Source organism: Dipodomys merriami, unplaced genomic scaffold (assembly GCF_024711535.1).
Source record: "Dipodomys merriami isolate MVZ:Mamm:240054 unplaced genomic scaffold, mDipMer1.0.p SCAF_670, whole genome shotgun sequence".
Lineage (NCBI taxonomy): Eukaryota > Metazoa > Chordata > Mammalia > Rodentia > Heteromyidae > Dipodomys > Dipodomys merriami.
Window position 1 is genome coordinate 75,504 of NW_027206258.1, and position 20,133 is coordinate 95,636.

The following is a 20,133-nucleotide window of genomic DNA, read 5'->3' on the forward strand; positions in this document are numbered from 1 at the left end:
GCCCACAGGCTGTGCATTCACATCTTCACTGATTCACTCCACTTCATCTTCTCGTCTCCTATTTCCTTCACCATTTGGAAGTACCCTCTTCTTCTACCAACTTTTCCATACCCTAAGTCCAGCCTGTTTCTCTCCTCCCCCATAAAGCTTTCCCTGACCACCGTCATACACAGACATCCCTGCTTGCAAATTCATGGCTCTCAGCCTCTGTGGTATTCAGATAGAATGCAATTGCCCCCTCTGTACATTACCTTGACTGTTGGTTAACTATTGTGTTATTTCAAAGTTGTATGTGTGCTTCTGATTTGCCAACCACATCACCAACGTCATAGAGATCAGGGGCCATGTGAGCTATTATTTAATACTGCTCACAGTACCCAGGGCTGTGCCTAACACATAGGAAACCCTTGCTCAGTTATCCATGCAACATCTTTTTATGAAACTACATGGTAATTTATGATTATCAAGTAAATGAGATATAAACCACCAAAAAGTGGAGCTATGACTCAAGTGGTAGAGCATCAAGTGGTAGATCCTGCAAGTCAGACATTTTCCTGCCATTATCTTTTTTTTTTTTTTTGTCAGTCATGGGGCTTGAACTCTGGGCCTGGGCGCTGTCCCTCAGCTCCTACAACTCAAGGCGAGCGCTCTACCACTTGAGCCACAGCGCCACTTCCAGTTTTCTGGTGGTTTATTGGCGATAGGAGTCTCATGGTCTTTCCTGCCCGGGCTGGCCTTGAACAGCGATCCTCAGATCTCAGCCTCCTGAGTAGCTAGGATTACAGGCGTGAGTCACCAGCGCCCCCTGCCATTATCTTTGAAGGGCAATTTCTCCCTTGATAGATTTAAACTGCAAACATTCTAAGCAGGTTGCAAGTACAAATTGTGACACAAAATACTATGCATTAATGAAGTGCTTAGATCAGCTATTGTAGACTTTGAAACTGGCATCATTACCAGGGTCCACAGCAATATCGTTACCTCCACAAGCTCACATTGTTAATACACATTAAATGAAAGCATACTTCCTTTGATGTAATCAACGTATATCTATAAATCATAGTTGCATGTGTGTTTGATTTCTTTAGGGCACAATAAAATAGGCATCCTGACTTTGCTTTGTAGCAGAAATAACATCTATATCTACCATCAATCTCAATTCTTAAATATTTAAATACTTTCAAATACTTAACTAATTAAATCAGATTACGTTCTAGGTTACCAACTAAATTATCAAACCAGTTGCTGATTAGAATATATCCAAATGGATTATATTCATTAAATTGCCTGCCTAAGGATGTAAGTCCCAAAATAATCCAAAGTTATTCCCTATTTTTTCACATATACTGTTAGAAGCCAGGTCCCTTGCAAGAGTAAATGCACTCACTTTTGGGGATGTATTGCTGCCTTTTCCTAAATCATCCACAAGGAAACTGGCGAATTGTTTCACTTCTTAATGAACCTTGGTGGAGCGCCACCTGGTGGTCACATAGACATTTTGCTGAATAGCCAGTCAAAAGTATCATTGATAATTACCAAAACTAAGTCACTATCACCAATCATACTTCACCCACAGTTAATCACGTGGAATATTGGACAACTAGGGGAAAATTCTGATCAGACTGATATGGGTCCAAACCTCAGCTCATTACCAGCTTTTTATCTTGAGTTAATCAACATATCATAAAACTGATTTAAAAAATAAGCAAAAGAAAGACATAAAGGTAATAAAATTATATCAGAAATATAATATGTATCAATAAATGATGCCCTTGATAAGCCAGGAAGCAATATATGGTAGCAATAATTGCTATTACTGTCATCTGCAGTATATGCTTGTGTATATTGAACACTTATTATATGCCAAAAGTATAGGCTTTAAACAAATTACCTCAGCTAACCTGTGACAGAACTCTATCAAGTTAGTATTCTTATCTACCAGTTTAACAATTAAGGAGTCAGTAGAAATTTAAATGATTGACTTGTAGATATGTTTATCTAATTTGGGGAAGGGCAAGAGAATTACAAAATGCTGAAACAAGGACACAGGATGACCCAAGGCAACAATGACACTCACAAGACACTGTTCAGAAATGAACTTTACAACTTGCGGGGAAAGGAATGGGGGAGGGAAGGGATAGTGGGAGAGATACAAAGGAGCAGGTAGCAATGTTTGACAAGAAATGTAATCACCACCTCATTTGTGTGGCTACAAGCCCTCTCTGGAGCATCTTCACAATAAAAAAAGACATTATGCAATAAATGACAGAGCCAGGTCTCCAACTTGGCTGTGACACACCACGGCCATGATGGTCATCGCTAGGGGACACTGCTGTGGTCATCGCAAATGATGATGACAATGATAGCAATGACAGCACAAGTATATCACAGATTCCCTTAATAATATAAAAGACATTTTCAAGCCATACACTGATGGCTCATATCTGTACTCCTAGATATTCAGGAGGCTGAGATCTAAGGATTGCTGTTCAAAGCCAATGTGGGAAGGAAAATCAATGACTCTTATCGCCAATTAATCACCAAAAAGTCAGAAGTAGAGCTGTGACTCAAGAGGTAGAGCACCAGCCTTGAGTATGAGCTAATCCTGGCGCACGCGCACGCACACACACACACACACACACACACACACACACACATATATTGCCCCCCCATTGGCACAAAGATCATTTGAGAGTCCATCAAAATATGTCTCTCCCTGTCTTCTTTTCTTCCAGTGTACGTAACATCTAACGAAAGCTACCATTATTCCTAGGATGTTAGTGCCTTGTCTCTTTGATAAATATTCTTACCTCCTGGTATGACCTCCCAGTGGAGGCCAGACTCATTTTTCTACTAGAATTCATTTAGGTATGTGTTCCCCAGTAGGTGGGCCTGATATATCCTTGAGTATTATCACCTGCATATCAAAGGCATGGTGTCTGGGCTGAGGTTGAGGAAATACCTTTCAGGTCTATGGAGCTAAGGCAGGAAACGCCTCCATATTTATGACATTTCCATCTCCTCAGGAAGCTGAAAAGCTTCCTGACAACCACAAGTGGGATTCTGAAATACACAGGGAAAACCAACAGAACCAAATCGAAAAATGTTCAAGGCTGAGCAAGGTGATATGTAGGATCCAGCAGGAATGGATACGGTGAGTATGAATACAAAGACTGTGAATCTAAACCCTCATCAGAAAGCTGCTATGTGTGTGGGCGGGGGGGGGGGGGTTGTCTATAAGCCAGCCAAAGGTCTGGAAAGCATAAATATAATGAATATTTGTGTGCTGAATATGCCGTTTTCACCACATAAATAAAGCACAAACCCAGGGGCAGAAATGGGATCTTGACCTTTAGCTCATCAGAGAGCCATGAGTAATGTTTAAGTGGCCAAAATACTTCATCTATCTTATTTAGCTATGTATGTCATAAGAGATAGTGCCTACTCAATAAACACAGCATTGGAGATTGGTGTGAGAGTGGCAGAATCGCTCCTTCTCATCTCTCTCAACTTAATTTCATCTTGAGTAATTAGTATTCCATGGGCCTCTTATCTACTGGACAGACTTAGCAGTGGCACACACCTGTAATCCCAGCACTCAGAAGATTGAGGTGGAAGAATCATGTGTTTAAGACCACTATGGACTACACAGCAAGACCCTGTCTCAAAAAGAAAAAAAAAAGTATTCAATTTCAAGGTCTCTGAAAGAAAAGCATCATATTGGAAGCCAGACTCCATTTCAAGGTTAAAACATGGAATCAAACACAGGATTTGAGATGCAGAAATGGCATGGTACTGCCACATGGACCTGCCCTAACCCAATTCCCATGGAGCAGGCAGGAGTATCTAGCAGTGTGGAAGTGCAGGACTGTTAGCAAACTATGCAGAGCCCAGGAACTATTCTGCCAGACCTATCTGACAGCACACAGCCCCCAGAGCAGGTGCCTTTACACATGCTGCAAAGTTAGAATCATCTCAGTTCTGCAGACCAGTAAAGATCTGCACCCCCACAAAGCACCAGTCCTAATGGCAGCAACTAGCTCAGAGTCACAACAAGAAAGATGGCGTAAGTTTAGCAAATTAAGAAATACTAGGTGAAGAACTGAAGATATACACCAGGTGAGCAGCTACTGCAGGCATGCAGTTAAAGGGTAATGAGCTTATTCACATATTGCACACTCAAATTGCTTTGAGCTAAATTTATCTATCGAATGAGCACTGTGGCCTGGGCGGTACCTTCGGTGCACTGGCAGGTGCATGCCTTACCCAACAGGGGCTACTTCTGATCCTCAGCCACTGGTGCCCAAGGTTGTACCCACCCAGGAAAAACACTGGCCAGGTCAGCAAAAGTCAGCATAGCAAGAACTTGGGGCCAGGTTGAAATGAGAGAGGCATTTGCCTTGAAGCAGTATAACCAGGCCCTCACTCTATGATGAGCTGAAGCCATAGCTGCAGAAAACGGGTGGCATCCTTATTTTCAACACAGAGGTGAGAAATAGCAAATCAGCACTGGTATTTATGTCATCTGTTAGTCGGTATTTCTTCTCACCTCATCATTACCTTGTGACCACTGCCTTCATGAGTCACAGACCGTGAAACCTTCACATGCTCAAGGAAAGCAGAACTAAGGTTAAAGAAATCCAACTCCTGGCTTTTTGGTTCAGAAAGACAAACCCATTAGTGAACCACAAAGGAAGGGACAGGTGGATCGCACCAGCACAGTTTGATCCCAGACTCACTAGTGAAAGAGCAGGTGGGCTTAGGCAGGGTGTGAGCAACATTTGACACTTATGTCCCTTGAGGGTGAAGTTAGGGAACAACCAAACACTCACACTCAAACTGTCTTGCCAAGAAGTACTATATGGGGCCTGACGTCACTACTTCCCATCTTAAGTTTGGTATCTCTAAAAACGTCAGTGGGTAATGGGATGCAGACTTCAGTTTCCACCAAGAGCTCAGCAAAATGTGCTTCCCAATGACTCAGGAGTTGCTTATCAAGGTTCTGGGGCAAGGGATAAGTGATGAATGGGAGACAGAGGGAGCTCAGCATAGGCCATGACTATAGACCAGAAAGGCAGCTTGCCTTAAGGTGTGGTGTCCATCTTCAAGGTCAGCTGGCTATGCTGAAGGGCAACTGATCCTCATGTTTCACTCTCACATGCAGCTGAGACTATAGCAAGGTGTTATTAGGCCTAGCTAACAATCGCCATCCTTTTGATATTGGCATGCTTGCATTTAGGGGAAGGGGAGGGAAAAATATTCTAAGCTTCATATTTAAAAAAAAGCATTATAGGGGCTGGGAATGTGACTTGGTGGTAGAATGCTTGACTAGCATGCAGGAAGCCCTGGATTCGATTCCTCAGTACCACATACCCAGAAAAAACCAAAAGTGGTGCTGTGGCTCAAGTGGTAGAGTGCTAGCCTTGAGCAAAAGAAGTTCAGGCACAGTGCCCAGACCCTGAATTCAAGCCCAAGACTGGCAAGCAATATATATATATATATATATATATATATATATATATATATATATAGAGAGAGAGAGAGAGAGAGAGAGAGAGAGAGAGAGAGAGAGAGAGAGAGAGAGAGAGAGAGAGAGAGCGCTCATTATAATGTGGTACAAAGCAAAAAGGCAAATCATAGGGAGGACTTTCTAATTCAAACTGGAGGAGCTCTGCCTAACTCAGCACATGCATAAATGGCTAGTGCTGTCATAAATTGTCCAAACTCTCCTAGAAATCAGTTTACCAAATCATAAGTACCTGGCTGAGTGCTCACCTGAGCAGCCTTGATACATTCATGTAATAGACAGCAGCAAAGCAGCCTAGAGGCTGTCGGGCAGAGATCATCTGCATGTCATTACTCTTCCTCTATGTCTCCGTGTTCTATTTTTCTACTATTTATTTGGCTTTGTCCTCTGATGGATGCTAGCAAAATATTGTTTTCCAGAGGAATAAGAGATGGCTATTTCCATGGTTAAAATGTACACTGAACATATTGTAGCTGAAAGAGTATAAAATACAGATGGACATGGGGTTGTGCAGCACAGCTCTCTGCATTGACCATTGGAATAATCATTGAAAATTCCCCCAAAGTGATGACATTAGGCAAATAAAACTCTAATGAACATCAAGCACAGGCAGTAAGTTGATGGATCAGGGATCTATCTCCAGAGACGCTGAGCTATGCTGATTTCAGGTGCCTCATTCATTCAGTACTCTTGTTTCTATCTATGCTTCTATATTAACCAGGATCAGAAAATGGTAGGAAGAACAACCCAGCACCCCAATCATTTCCCTATAAGGAACTTCTCTTGAGAAAATAACCCAGGTAAAAGAAAACATATGCAAATGTGTCCAATAATAGATGATTGAGTAAATAAATTATAACATTTCTGCTCAAATAATCACTATGAAGATTAGGTAGTCTGAAAAATGTTCATTATACAATCTTTAAAAGAAAGCTAAGTTCCACACATTTCAACATTGAAAAAATAAGAAACATACAAAAATGAGTTCTATTATGGCATATTTTCACATTTTTAAGAGATGCCCATACATATATTACTATTAAAATTAGTTAATAATCTTTGTTGTACATACTTCTTGTTTTTAAAAGAAATTTTACATAAGGAAATCTTCCTATGTTTTAATATTAAGGGCTAGAACTATGAAGGCAAATGCTAACACATAATTTGTGCATTTTATTTCAATCAATAATACTACCATAATTTTCAAATAATTACCTATTCAGAACTCTGAAAGTAAAATAGCCCTAGATCTTAAAGTCTTCAAAAAAAAGCTCTTAGTGCTCAGTGACTCCTCTCCCGACTCTTGGAGTATTGAAAAATTTGAATGTTCACACTGAAGGAAATAAGCAGTCAAATAAGTTGTACCAAATAAGTTGTACTTCAATAAAATCCAGTGCTTCTGTTTTGAAGAAAGAAGGCTTAGTCCCCAAGAGGAAGTGTTTTATATGCCAATGTTGTTGTTGTTTTTACATTGATCTGGAATTTGTTGAAGATCCAAGAATGGTGAATGCTTTCTTATCTCTCTTATACTTTTTTTGGAAGCAAAGTAAAGGAAAAAATTGCCACTTTCAGGCTATAATTGAAGTAGCAACCAAGTCCTGACTCAAAATTGTGTATTTTGAAAAAGCATGTATCCTGCCTTTTCTGAAGAGAAATATTCTACAATCAGGTAAATTAAAGCTTTCTATTTTTAAATAGTTCTGCTTTTCTTTTCCCCTAATGTATCCCACTTAAAACTAATAGATTGAGGGCTGGGAAGGTAGCTCAGTGGTAGAGTGCTTGCCTAGCATGCATGAGGCCCTGGGTTCGATTCCTCAGCACCACATAAGCAGAAAAAGCTGGAAGGGCGCTGTAGCTCAAGTGATAGAATGCTAGCCTTGAGCTGAAGAGCTGAGGGACAGCACCCAGGCCCAGAATTCAGGCCCCATGACTGGCAAAACAAAAAACAAAAAACCAATAGATTCATCTTGAACCATGATAAACCTACATGCCTATGAAGAGTATATGACTGTTCAATTACACACCAGCACTATTAAAAGGAATTGCTTTATCCCTCTCTCTCTCTCTCTCTCTCTCTCTCTCTCTCTCTCTCTCTCTCTCTCTCTCTCACACACACACACACACACACACACACACACACACACACATTTATGAGTTTGATAGTTTAGCTTAATTCTATAGTTGCCTTTTTGATTAGTAATCCTTCATACTTCTAGCAGTGAATCTGAAAAATTTTTTAAAGAATGTATTCTCCAGATTGTTTAGGCCAGAACTTCTGGCTACATTTATTGTTTTCTCCTATTTATATTTCTTAAGATGAAAGGAGAGACAAGAAAAGGATGACCATACCATCCTAGGCCCAAGTTGATCAATGTCTAAGGATTTTGAATCACAATATAGTGATTTTTATCAAAAATAACTCCTGGTTTTTCATTGGTGCTACCTAAGCAACATTTTTAGACCTCTAGCTTTTCCTTTTGCACATTAAAAAATTTATGTAACAGAGAAATGCAATATGATAGAGTGGATGACAGCTTAGAAGCTCCATTGTGACAGTCTCTGGCTAAATTCTGTTTGTAACTGGAAATAATTTATGACACCAACCTCATAATTTTGTTATGAATAAGTGAAATAGTGCACCTAAAGCACTCTGTGTCACGTTTAGAAAAAGTATGAGTTAATAAGCATTAGTTTTTATGTTGTTGATAATGATTGGTGATAGAGAAGAGATCAAAATGTATAGATGGGGGCTGGGAAGGTGGCTCAGTGGTAGAGTGCTTGCCTTGCATGCATGAGGCTCTGGGTTCAATTCCTCAACACCACATAAGCAGAAAAAAAGCCGGAAGTGGCGCTGTGGCTCAAGTTGTAGGGCATTAATCTTGAGATTAAGAGCTGAGGGACAGCGCCCAGGCCCAGAATTCAGCCCCCACAACTGACCAAAAAAAAATATATATATAGGATGGGAACCAAGGAGGAAGAATTATTTCCACAGGATGCAATGGCTCAGAGAAACACAGATTTAAAAAAAGAAAAAAACAGTTTCCAGGTGTACCTATGAGTGCTTTATTCCTACTGATGTAGACATCTGATAGCCCTAAAGAGATTATGGTCATCATGTCTAGAGATAAATGTCCCACCATGAAAGAGCTTCTGGAAGATTTTTGGTAATGTCTTTCAAATTAAAGAAAGCATAATCTTTGACAGAATAACTCCCCCTCATACCTTCCTTGTTTCACACCCTAATAATTTCTTGTATATTATACCAAAAATAAGTAATTTTTTGGCTCGGCACTGGTGGCTAGTGCCTGTAATCCTAACTACTCAGGAGACTGAGATCTGAGGGTCATAGTTCAAAACCAGCCTGGACAGGAAAGTCTGTTAGACTCTTATCTGAAGTGGTAGAATGCTAGCCTGTGGCTGAAGTGGTAGAATGCTAGCCTTCAGCAAAATACCCCATGGATGGTGCACAAGCCCTGAAAGCAAGTTCCAAGACTGGCAAAAATGTGTTTTTATTTATAAATTATATACATATAATTTTGGTATAAAGAATAGAATACTATATAATGGTGAAAGTACAGCTACTTTTACCAATGTGGACAAATATTAAAAATACAAATATGTAGGCAAATGATGAGAATAAGGGGGTAAAATGCAGTCAAAAATTCAATGCATATCCTATAAAATTAAGAAAAATTAGGGAAAGGGTGGATTGGAGAGATGTATTGTATTCATAAGCTGCTTTGCTGATGGCAACTCCCTTTTACAACTACTTAAAGACAATAAAAATATAAAAATACAAATTTGAAGGGTAAAAAACAAGTACAAATAAATACGAGCATCACATATAATTTAATACAAGGTTTAGGAGGCAATATGGAGGTGTGAACTCAGGACTTTGAACTGATTAGCCAAGTGCTCCGCAACTTCAGCCATGCCCTCAAGCTCTTTCTGTTTTAGTTAACTTTCAGATAAGGTCTCATGTTTTTACACCGGCTGCCATGGACCTCAGTTCTCCTACTTTGTGTTGTTTTTTAAACATGCAAGAATAATATTAAGTAATATGGCATAGTGCGACACTAATCAAGTAAAATAAAATTAAGGAATTAATCAAAAGGGTAAAAGAACTATTAAAGTAAGAACTATTAAAACATTAATGAGGGCTGGGAAGGTGGCTCAGTGGTAGAGCGCTTGCCTTGCATGCATGAGGCCCTGGGTTCGACTCCTCAGCACCACATAAGCAGAAAAAGCTGGAAGTGGTGCTGTGGCTCTAGTGATAGAGCGCTAGCTTTGAGCTGAAGAGCTGAGGGACAGCACCCAGGCCCAGAGTTTAAGCCCCACAACCAACAAAAGAAAAAGTAATAAAGGAAGTTAAATATGGTATAAATAAACATATCACATATTTGTGGAATTGAAGACAACACTATTACATGGCCAAGTGGTAGGCCAGGGATTGTAGCTTGAGAGCTTGTTAATCTTTCATGTTCAATCACCAGCACCAGAAAAGCAGTCAAATACTACATGTTCAATGGAATCACTACCAAAATCCCAATGACATTGTCGGAAAACTCATCCTTAAATTTACATGGACTTTCAAGGGAATGGGAATATCTAAAATAATTTAAAAAATAAAATTAGGAGACTCATACATTCTGAAATACAAACTTTTTATGACACCATAATAATCAAAAGCATACCGGCATAAAGACGGACGTATTATAGGTCAATGGAATAGAATATAACTACACAAACATATTTGATCAAGTGACTCTTACAAGAGTTCTGAGAACATTCAATTGGAGAAAAAAACAGTCTTCAACTAATGGGACTGAGAAAGCTGTATATTCATATGCAAGATAATGAATTTGACTCTTACCCATTACCATATACAAGAATTAATTCAAATGGGAAAAATGACTAACTATAAAGCCTAAAACCATGAAATTATTTTAGAAAGTATATTAATTGTAAAAATGGTTTTATTATATGTATTTAATGTATATATGAATATAATGTACTTTGATCAAATCACCTCTATTAATCTATTTTATTCTCTTATTCTCCTTGTTAACCAGTTTCAATGAATTGCAGTAATTCTGTTCATAGATGCACATAAAGTACTTCAATTATGCCCACGCCCATTACCCTCTTTTTTTGCCCACCCCATAGCTCCCATTGGTTCCTCTCCACAAAAAAAAAAATTTTCCTTGCTGTGACACATTATTCTTTTTTTTCTTAAGGTCTATACTCTGCATGAGAGAAAACATGCGATTTCATCTTTTTCAATCTGGCTAATTTCACTTACTATGATAATCTCCAGTTTCATCCATTTTTCTGCAGATAACATAATTTCATTACTCTTTTTGGCTGGGTAAAATTCCAACATAGATAGACAGATAGATAGATAGATAGATAGATAGATAGATAGATAGATAGATAGATAGATAGATAGATCACCATCTTTATCCATTCCTGGGTTAATGGGCTCTATACTGACTCCATAAATTGGCTATTGTGAGTAGTGTTACTTTCAACTGTGTGCAGAGATCTTTATTGTATGCTGACTGTATTTTCTTTCTATTTGCATTTATTTCTTTTTCTTGTCTTGGAATTTAAGCACTGTATTTAATAAGAGTGGAGAGAACGGATATGCTTGTCTTGCTCCTGACTTTAGAGTTTTTTCACTACTTATTATGATGTTGGCTGTAGGTTTATTATAGATAGTCTTTATTATGTGGAAGTATATTCCTTCAATTTCTGGTATCCTCATGAAGAGATGTTGGATTTTTGCCAAGGCTTTTTCTGCATCATGAGATGTTCACATTATTTTCACCCTTTACTCTGTTATATGTGCTGATATACAAATATTGAACCATCCTGCATCACTGAAATAAAGCCAGTTTGATCATGGTTTTGGCTGTTTTTAATGTAAAACTACAAAATTCTGGGAAGCCAACACCGGGCACAGTCTTGATAACACTGGTTTTGGCAGTGATTTTTTAGCTATGATACCAAAGACACAGACAACAGAAGGAAGAATTAGATGAAGTAGATTTCATGAAAATTAATGCCCTTATGCTCTCTAAATACTACCAACAAGACAAAAAGACAAGAAACAGAAGTGAAAGAAAATATTTCTTAAATCATAGATGTGGTAAAGGATTAATATCCAGATTCCTTGGAGAGAATCTAAAAATTCAACAACAATGGAAATAAACAGACTACTCAATTCAATAATAGACAAAGGACTTGAATAGGCATTTCTCCAAGGAAGAAATATAAATGGGCAATAAGTTCGTTTAAAAATTGGCCCAAATTGCTAACCATTAGTGAAATGCAAAAACTACAATGGATTGCCACCTCCAACTCATTACCATGCCTACTATCAAAAATCTGAAAGTAACAAGTGTTGTAGACAATTTAAAATGACTTAAAACCTTGTGCACTGCTTAGAATGCAAAATGAGATAGCTTCTGAAAAAAAAGCAGAATGACAGTACCTCAAAATCTTAATGTAGAAATACCATATTATTCAGAAATGCTACTCCTTGGTGTGCTAGATCTGTACAAAGCTCAGTGGCCAGGATGGTATTATTGGGGGAGGAAAAGTGGAACTTCTGGGAGGTGAGGTCTCATGGGGGGAAGATCATTGAGAACATGACCTTGAAGGACATTGTGGGTGCTCATTCTCCTTTTGCTACCTGGCTCCTGAAATAAGATGTCTGCTTCATTATTTGCTCCCAATGTGATGTACTGCCCTATCAGAGGCCCTGACTGGAACCTCTAGACTAGAGCTCCAAAACAAGCCAAACCTTCTCTCTTTATAAGCCAGTTGCCTTGGATATTTTATTACAGAGATGTAAAACTGGCTTAATACTAGTGTGTGTCCCCCAAAAAAAATTTTTTTGAAGGAAATAAGGGACTCAAATAGAAGTTTGTACACTTGTATTGATCTCAACATTATTCACCATAACTAAAACATAGGAGCAACTTGAGTGTTAATTGATGGATGAATGAATAGGCAAAATGTGATAAATGCATACTACGAGTTATTATTCATCATCTATTATTCATCATTAAGAAGAAAGAAAAGCCAGGCGCCGGTGGCTCACACCTGTAATCCTAGTTACTCAGGAGGTTGAGATCTGAGGATCGAGGTTCAGAGCCAGCCCGGGGCAGGAAAGTCCGTGAGACTCTTATCTCCAATAAACCCCTTGAACACTGGAAGTGGCACTGTGGTTCAAGCGGTAGAGCGCTCGCCTTGAGCTGAAGAGCTGAGGGATAGCGCCTAAGCCCAGAGTTCAAGCCCCACAACCGACCAAAAATAAAAAGAAGAAGAAGAAGAAAGTTCTTACATAAGCTACAATATGGAGGAAACTAGAGGACATTGTGTAAGTTAAGTAAGCTAGTCACAAAAAGACAAATACTGAGCGATTCTACTTCAGCTGAAAAGAAATCAGTATTATACTTAATCTTAACCAGAGGCTCAGAAGCAGTAGATGATCACACTTATCTAGCATAGTCAGAATCACAGAGAGAATGGTGATCACAAGGGGTGATGGGAGTTATTACTTAATGAAGATAGCCCTTTAATGGTTCTATAAAATGAGAAGTTTTGGAGATGGGTAGAAGCTATGATTGCTCATTATGATGAATTTCAATACAATGACATGTACACTTAAAAATTGTTAAATGAAGATGGGCATAGTGGCTCACGTCTATAATCCTAGCTACTTGGCAGATGGATATTGAAGCTAGTCAGAGCAAAATGAAGTTCATGAGACTCCATGTCAATTAATGGCTGGGTATGATGGCAGCTGGGCATAGTGGTTGGTGTCTGTCATCCCAGAGAAGCACAAGTCAGAGACTACAGCTCAGTCCCACTGGGACAGAAAGCAAGACCTTATCTCAAAAATAACCAAGTCAAGCCAAGTACCAGCGACTCACGTGTGTAATCCAAGGTATTCAAGAGACTGAGATCTGAGGATCACGGTTCAAAGCCAGCCTAGGCATAAAAGTCTATAAGACTCTTCAATTAATAATCAAAAAGCTGTAAGTAGAACTGTAGTTCAGGTGGTAGAGTGATAGTTTTATTACAAAAAAGCTCAGAGACGGCACCCAGACCCTGAGTCATGCCCCAAACTCAGTACAAAAAATATAATAACCAATTCAAAAAGGAGTGGAGGTGTGGTTTAAATTTCAGAGCACATGTTGTGCAAACACAAGGTCTTGGGTTTAATATCCAGTACCATTAAAAATGTTACATTTTACGTTAAATGTATTTTAATACAATTTCAAACTTAAGGAAGTAAATTATACATGCATCTACCATATGGTATATCATTAAATTTCTGGACATTTGCCCAAAAGAACTGAAAAAATAATTATATGTTATTGTTGTCAATTGACAAGTCATTTGCTACATCTTTGAAATATGTCCTCATCTGTGGAGATTTTGCCAATTAATACCCAAAATTTTTTTTTTCTAGGTCTGGTCGTGGGGCCTGAACTCCGGGCCTGGGCACTGTCTCTCAGCTCTTCAGGCTAGCACTCTACCACTTGAGCCACAGCGCCACTTCCGGCTTTTTTCTTTTTGCTTATGTGGTGCTGAGTAATCGAACCCAGGGCCTCATGCATGCAAGGCAAGCGCTCTACCACTGAGCCACCTTCCCAACCCCAATACCAAATTTATTTATCAACAATAGTGCATCATGATATCCATAAAGATTATCTTGAAACTTCATTATCTCAAACTATCAAAGAAACATCTACCAAAAGAGAGAGAGAGAGCAGGAAAGGAGAGAAGTAGTAAGCAGGGAAAGAGAAAAAAAACGGAAAAGAGAGGAGAGAAGACAAGACAGGAGAAGATGAGGGGAGAGGAGAGACAAAAAGATAGGAGAGGACAAGGGAGAGGAGAGAGAAGACAGGGGGAGGGGAGGGGAAGGGAGGGGAGGAGACAAAAGGGGAAATAGGCAACATCAAGCCAGGTGCCAGTGGCTCACACCTGTAACCCTAACTACTCAAAAGGCTAAGATCTCACGATTGTTGTTCAAAGCCAGCAGGAGCAGGAAGTCCATGAGACTCTTATATCCAATTAACTAACAAAAAGCCTGAAGTCGAAATACAGCTCAAGGGCTGGGAAGGTGGCTCAGTGGTAGAGCGCTTGCCTTGCATGCCTGAGGCCCTGGGTTCGATTCCTCAGCACCACATAAGCAAAAAGAAAAAAGCCGGAAGTGGCACTGTGGCTCAAGTGGTAGAGCGCTAGCCTTGAGCTGAAGAGCTGAGGGACAGCGCCCAGACCCAGAGTTCAGACCCCATGACTGGATCCAAAATAAATTAAAAAAAAAAAAAAGAAAGAAAAGATATATAGCTCAAGTAGTACAGCACCAGCCTCAGAAAGCAAAGAAACAGTGCCTTGACCCTTATATCAAGCCCTAGTACCAGTACAAAAATAAAAAGAATCTATCAGTTTTGATATAGTCTACTAAATAAAAAGATATATTTCAGGAAATTCTTCAACAGTTATGGTGACGATAAGAGCATCTTCAGTTTACTTCTCAGTTAACTAGCACTATTTCAATGTCCACAAAGCTCTGATTATTCTAGCACATCAGAATGTTGTAATAATAATCATAGCGTAGCATTATGTATTGTACTAAAATTAGATCATAATGTCAACATCGATGAGAAAAAATGTAACAAGACTTTGGGAGAAAAGAAAGACCTTAAATAGTTTCATGGATTTAATGCTGCTGTGATCTGAGTGTGTTACCCAAAGTCACGTGTTCAAGTCTTAATGTTGGAAGGTTGATCATCTAAGACATCCCTGGGGCTCTCACTGGTAAATAGATCAATGCTGCCTTTTGACAGACAGTTCATCTCTTCTTGCTAGTCTACAAAGCACCATCTTGGAAGCAGAGGGAGGCTACCCAATGCACTGATTCTGCCAACTTTGTGTGTTTGTAGGTGTGTGCCAGTCCTAGGGCTTAAACTCAGGGCCTGGGTGCTGTCCCTCAGCTTCTTTTGCTCAAGGCTAGCACTCTACCACTTGAGTCACAACTCTATTTCTGGCTTTTTAGGTAGTTTACTGGAGATACGAGTCTCCCATACTTTCCTGCCCACATTGGCTTTGAACTCCTGGAGCCTGGCTTTCTACCAGCTATTTAAAATTCAGACTTCCCAGCCTTCAAAACTTTGAGAAAACAAACTCCTACTTTATAAATCACATCCTTTCAAGTATTTTGTTATAGCTTCACAATGGACTAAGATAAATCCTATATTGGTATAATTCTGTGCTCACTCAAATTTGGAACAATAGGAATATCTGCAGAACTGGATGGCAAAAAGCAGCATGACATAAGCCATCAAGCCTTCTGCTAGGCATGACTGGAGAAAGCTGCAGCTACACTAACCTGAGTGAACATCATAGTCTTTAGAGAACTAAGAACCACATTCCTAGGTACCTGTCCATCTCAAAATGTGCTTTCCAAATAAGGTCTCAGGTGCTGCCACCCATCTGTGGGCTAATTCTTTTTGGGAGGAGGTTTAATTCCTATCTCTTTAGTCTGCACATTGCCTTTGGAATCTAATCCTGGCAGAGTATTCAGTTCTAAAGTGGTAGTATAAAACTAAATGCCCAGAATATGCCAGACCACCACTGAAACATTATCCTTCCTTAAGTAATAAAATTAAGTCATGTAGTATATAACAACATCCAAACAACTATTTTATTACCTCCAATACTTTATAGTTTCTCTAAGAGCTCTCAAGAGAGTTCTCTTGTCTTCTCAGGATGTATGAGAACTATAAAATTTTATTTGGTAAAGAAGGAATTTACAGAATCAATTGATTGCCATTTCAATAGTCAGTGACTCTTTTAGCATGAAAATAAACATCATGCTATTGATGAGCTAGCATACTGAAGTAGTTAGTTGAGGGAAAAACTGAATGGTGGCATTACAAATATGATGCAAATAATCATTACATTTGGTAAAATATACTTGAAAAGGTATTTTGCCATCAATTTATCAGAATAATTGGTTCATGCCATTAAAATGTAAAAAGAAACTTAGAAAAGTAGAGACATTTTGATCTTGAAACACAAAGACTGTGTTTGGATACTATATAGTGAAAGTTGCAATTATAAATTTTCTTGCCATATCAAGTACATTTCTCCAAAAACAAGCACTGTGATTATAAGCTTAGAGTTGCATATCGCATATTCCATTAATAATGATGTTCAAACTCATTTAGAAGGAAGAAAATATTATTTGGCAGCAAGAAGTAAAGCTCTTGAAATTTAGTTTAGGATTAATTCAGGAAATTAATTCATGTAAAATGCCAAGAGAACAGCAGAGAGAAATAGCAAATTGCTTCAAAGCATTTTCATCAAAATGGAACTTAACTTTTAAACTGTGCTAAATGTAAAATTATCTCCCTAAATATAAGGACAGCATTTCCTAAAACTCCAAGATCCTGAATCTTAGCTGGACATGGTAGCAAACGTCTATAAATCCCAGCATTTAGGAGTCTGAGGTAGAAGGATTAAGAGTTTGAGGCCAACTTGGAAATAACTAGAGCATGTTAAAAAAAATACAAAATAAAAATCTTGGCCGTGCCTCCTCCTGGTCTCTGCTTCCTGGCCTATTTGGTGACCCACACCGCCTGCCCCTCCCACCCTGCAACCTCCACCCTGCCAGACACGGCCTTGGCACCGCTGCCCTCCCCACCCCCCAGGACCCTTAACCTCCCCACCCCACCTCCATGGAGTAATGATGATGGCACTGAGATGAACTGAGAACTTCATACTTCTAGGCAGGTGCTCGACCACTTTAGCCACACCTCCAGCCTCATTTTTGCATTTGTTATTTTTGATATTGGAATCACTGGTGGCACAGGCCTGGATGATCCAGAAATGTTAGAAGGAAGAACTGAGGAATATGAGGATGCTCCATTTGGCAAGCCATCTGATGCCTTGATTTGACTAAAAAAGTTGATTTGTGTCCTCCTTGCAAAATACGGACGGCAGCACACCATCATACCTTCAAAAGTCAACCAGCAGCAAACACCTGGGCTTTGAAGGAAGTGGGCTGCACACATGTAAGGGCCACAGCTTGAGGCTTCTTGATGGAGAGTCAGCCTGGTGATATCACCATTATTGGTCAGTTCATCAACAAGACCTGGAGAAGGCCTCCTGCCTTCTATGATGGAAGTCATTCCTGGGCAAGAGGAGCGTGTCATATTCCAGTGACTCAGGCATTTCTCCCCCAAACAGGAGAGGTCCTTCTAGAGACTGCTAAGAAGCTAGGACTTCAGTGCCACTCAAGGGACAATGGTCAGAAGCGAGGAGCCTCATTTTAGCCCTCGAGAAGGAAGCTTCATGTTCTTCCACCTGTGGGGCAGATGTCATCAATATGACCACAGTTCCAGAGGTGACTCTTGTTCAGGAGGCTGGAATTTGTTAAGCAAGCATCCCCATGGCAACCGATTACGATTGCTGGAAGGAGCATGCAGAAGCAGTTTCAGTGGACCCAGTTATAACGAAGGAAAATGCCAATAAAACTAAAAGTTTACTGCATACTATGTCATACCTCAGATAGAGTCCACGGAACAGTCAGAAATCCTCCATAACCTGGAGAACATGACCCAGTTTTCTGTTTTATTAACAAGACATGAAAAGAAAGCAAGACTGCCTTCAGGAAAGAAGACTTTCTACTGCTCATCTTTTTGACAATTTTATTTAACTTGCAGAACAGAAAAGAACAAGAAGGATGTGGTAAGAAAGACAAGACATTGAACGTATTACAATACTCCACCTAAAAGACTGACACTGCTTCAGGACACAGAAGAGAAGCAAATGGCCAATAAACTGGGAAAAGCTTACATTTTTAGGGGGGGGAAACAAAAGAAGATCCTGTTTTTACCTCCTTCCATTAAATTTGCAACACTGAAGTTGGAGACAGTATCCTGTGTTCTTTGTTGACCAGGAATATAAGAAAGAAAGTGAGGCGTGGGCTGTGTTTTGATATGATTAAAAATTGAGGGCTGGGAAGGTGGCTCAGTGGTAGAGTGCTTGCCTTGCATGCATGAGGCCCTGGGTTCGATTCCTCAGCACCACATAAGCAGAAAAAGCCAGAAGTGGCGCTGTGTAGAGCCAAGTGGTAGAGCGCTAGCCTTGAGCTAAAGAGCTGAGGGACAGTGCCCAGGCCCAGAGTTCAGGCCCCACAACTGACCATAAAAAAACCACCAAAAAAAACACCTTATAATATGGTATTTGACAAAAAAATTGATACAATCTTTCTAGAGGTCAGTATGTTAAAATATATTTGGTGCTTGACAGTCATTATGCACTTTGTTGAGAACTTCTAGAAACTTCTCTTTAAAATTTATCAGACATATCACCAGGTGCTGGTGACTCACACCTGTAATCCTAGCTACTCAGGAGGCTGAGATCTGAGGATCACAGGTCAAAGCCAGCCCAGGCAGGAAAGTCCTTGAGACTCCTATCTCCAATAAACTACTCAAAAAAGCTGGAAATGGAGCTGTGACTCAATTGCTCACTTGAGCAAAAGAAGCTCAGAGACAGCGCCTAGGCCCAGAGTTCAAGTCTCAGGACCAGCAAAAAGAAGAAAAGAAAAGAAAAAATTAATCAAACACGTACAAAAAACTCTGTATAAAGAAGGATGTTAAGTAGTGTTGCTTCTAATAACTGACACTCAAATAAATATGAATATCCAATGATTGTAGCTAAGTTGAATTAGTTATAATTAGATTGTGAAACAATCAACTGAAGATGGCATTTTTATAATATTTACATACCTCATCATTATATTTACAAAATATTTAATGTCCTAAGGAAATGGTTAAAGTATGCAATTTGAAAAAATAAGTGTTTTGCAATACTAGCTTTATCAGTGTACAAAAAATCAAAGGAAAAATACATAATCTTTCATTATTATATCTAAAGGTCATGTACTGGATATTTTTTCTTTTCTTTTTTATATTATTGTCCTATGGTGAGTATAATCAAGTAATGAAGTTGTAAAAATTAAAATGGAAACTTGGCACTGGTGGCTCATACTTGTAAGACTAGCTACTCAGGAGGCTGAGATCTGAGGATTGTAGTTGAAAGCCAGCCTAGGTGGGAAAGACCATGAGACTCTGTTAATCAGCAAAAAGCCAGGAACAGTGTCCAGGTCCTGAGTTGAAGCCCCAGTACTGACGTAAGAAAAAAAATTAGATGGATTTACAAAAATTAAGGGTTGTTTTTTCGCTTTGGGTGTTTTATTTTGTCAGTCATGGGGCCTGAACTCAGCCTAGACGCTGTCCCTTAACTCTTCAGCTCAAGGCGCATGTTCTACCACTTGAGCCAAAGCGCCACTTCTGGCTTTCTGCTTATGTGGTGCTGAGGAATCGAGCCCAAGGCCTCATGCATGCAAGACAAGCACTCTACCACTGAGCTACCTTCCCAGCCCCGAAAATTAAGTTTTATGCAAACAGTTTTTGTTAATGAAGCAAGAATCTGATGGTAAAAGAAAAGTGTGCTATTTATGGAATTCCCAATGTTACTCACTCAATCACCGGTGAGCATACAGTCAGATCAAGTTTTCA

The 20,133-nt window shown here is 39.4% G+C and overlaps 1 pseudogene; it reads left to right on the plus strand.

Annotated features, from left to right (window-relative positions):
- The first annotated feature begins 4,061 nt into the window (after positions 1–4,061).
- LOC138815807 (S-methyl-5'-thioadenosine phosphorylase-like) lies at positions 4,062–18,253 on the plus strand (annotated as a pseudogene).
- The last annotated feature ends 1,880 nt before the right edge of the window (positions 18,254–20,133 follow it).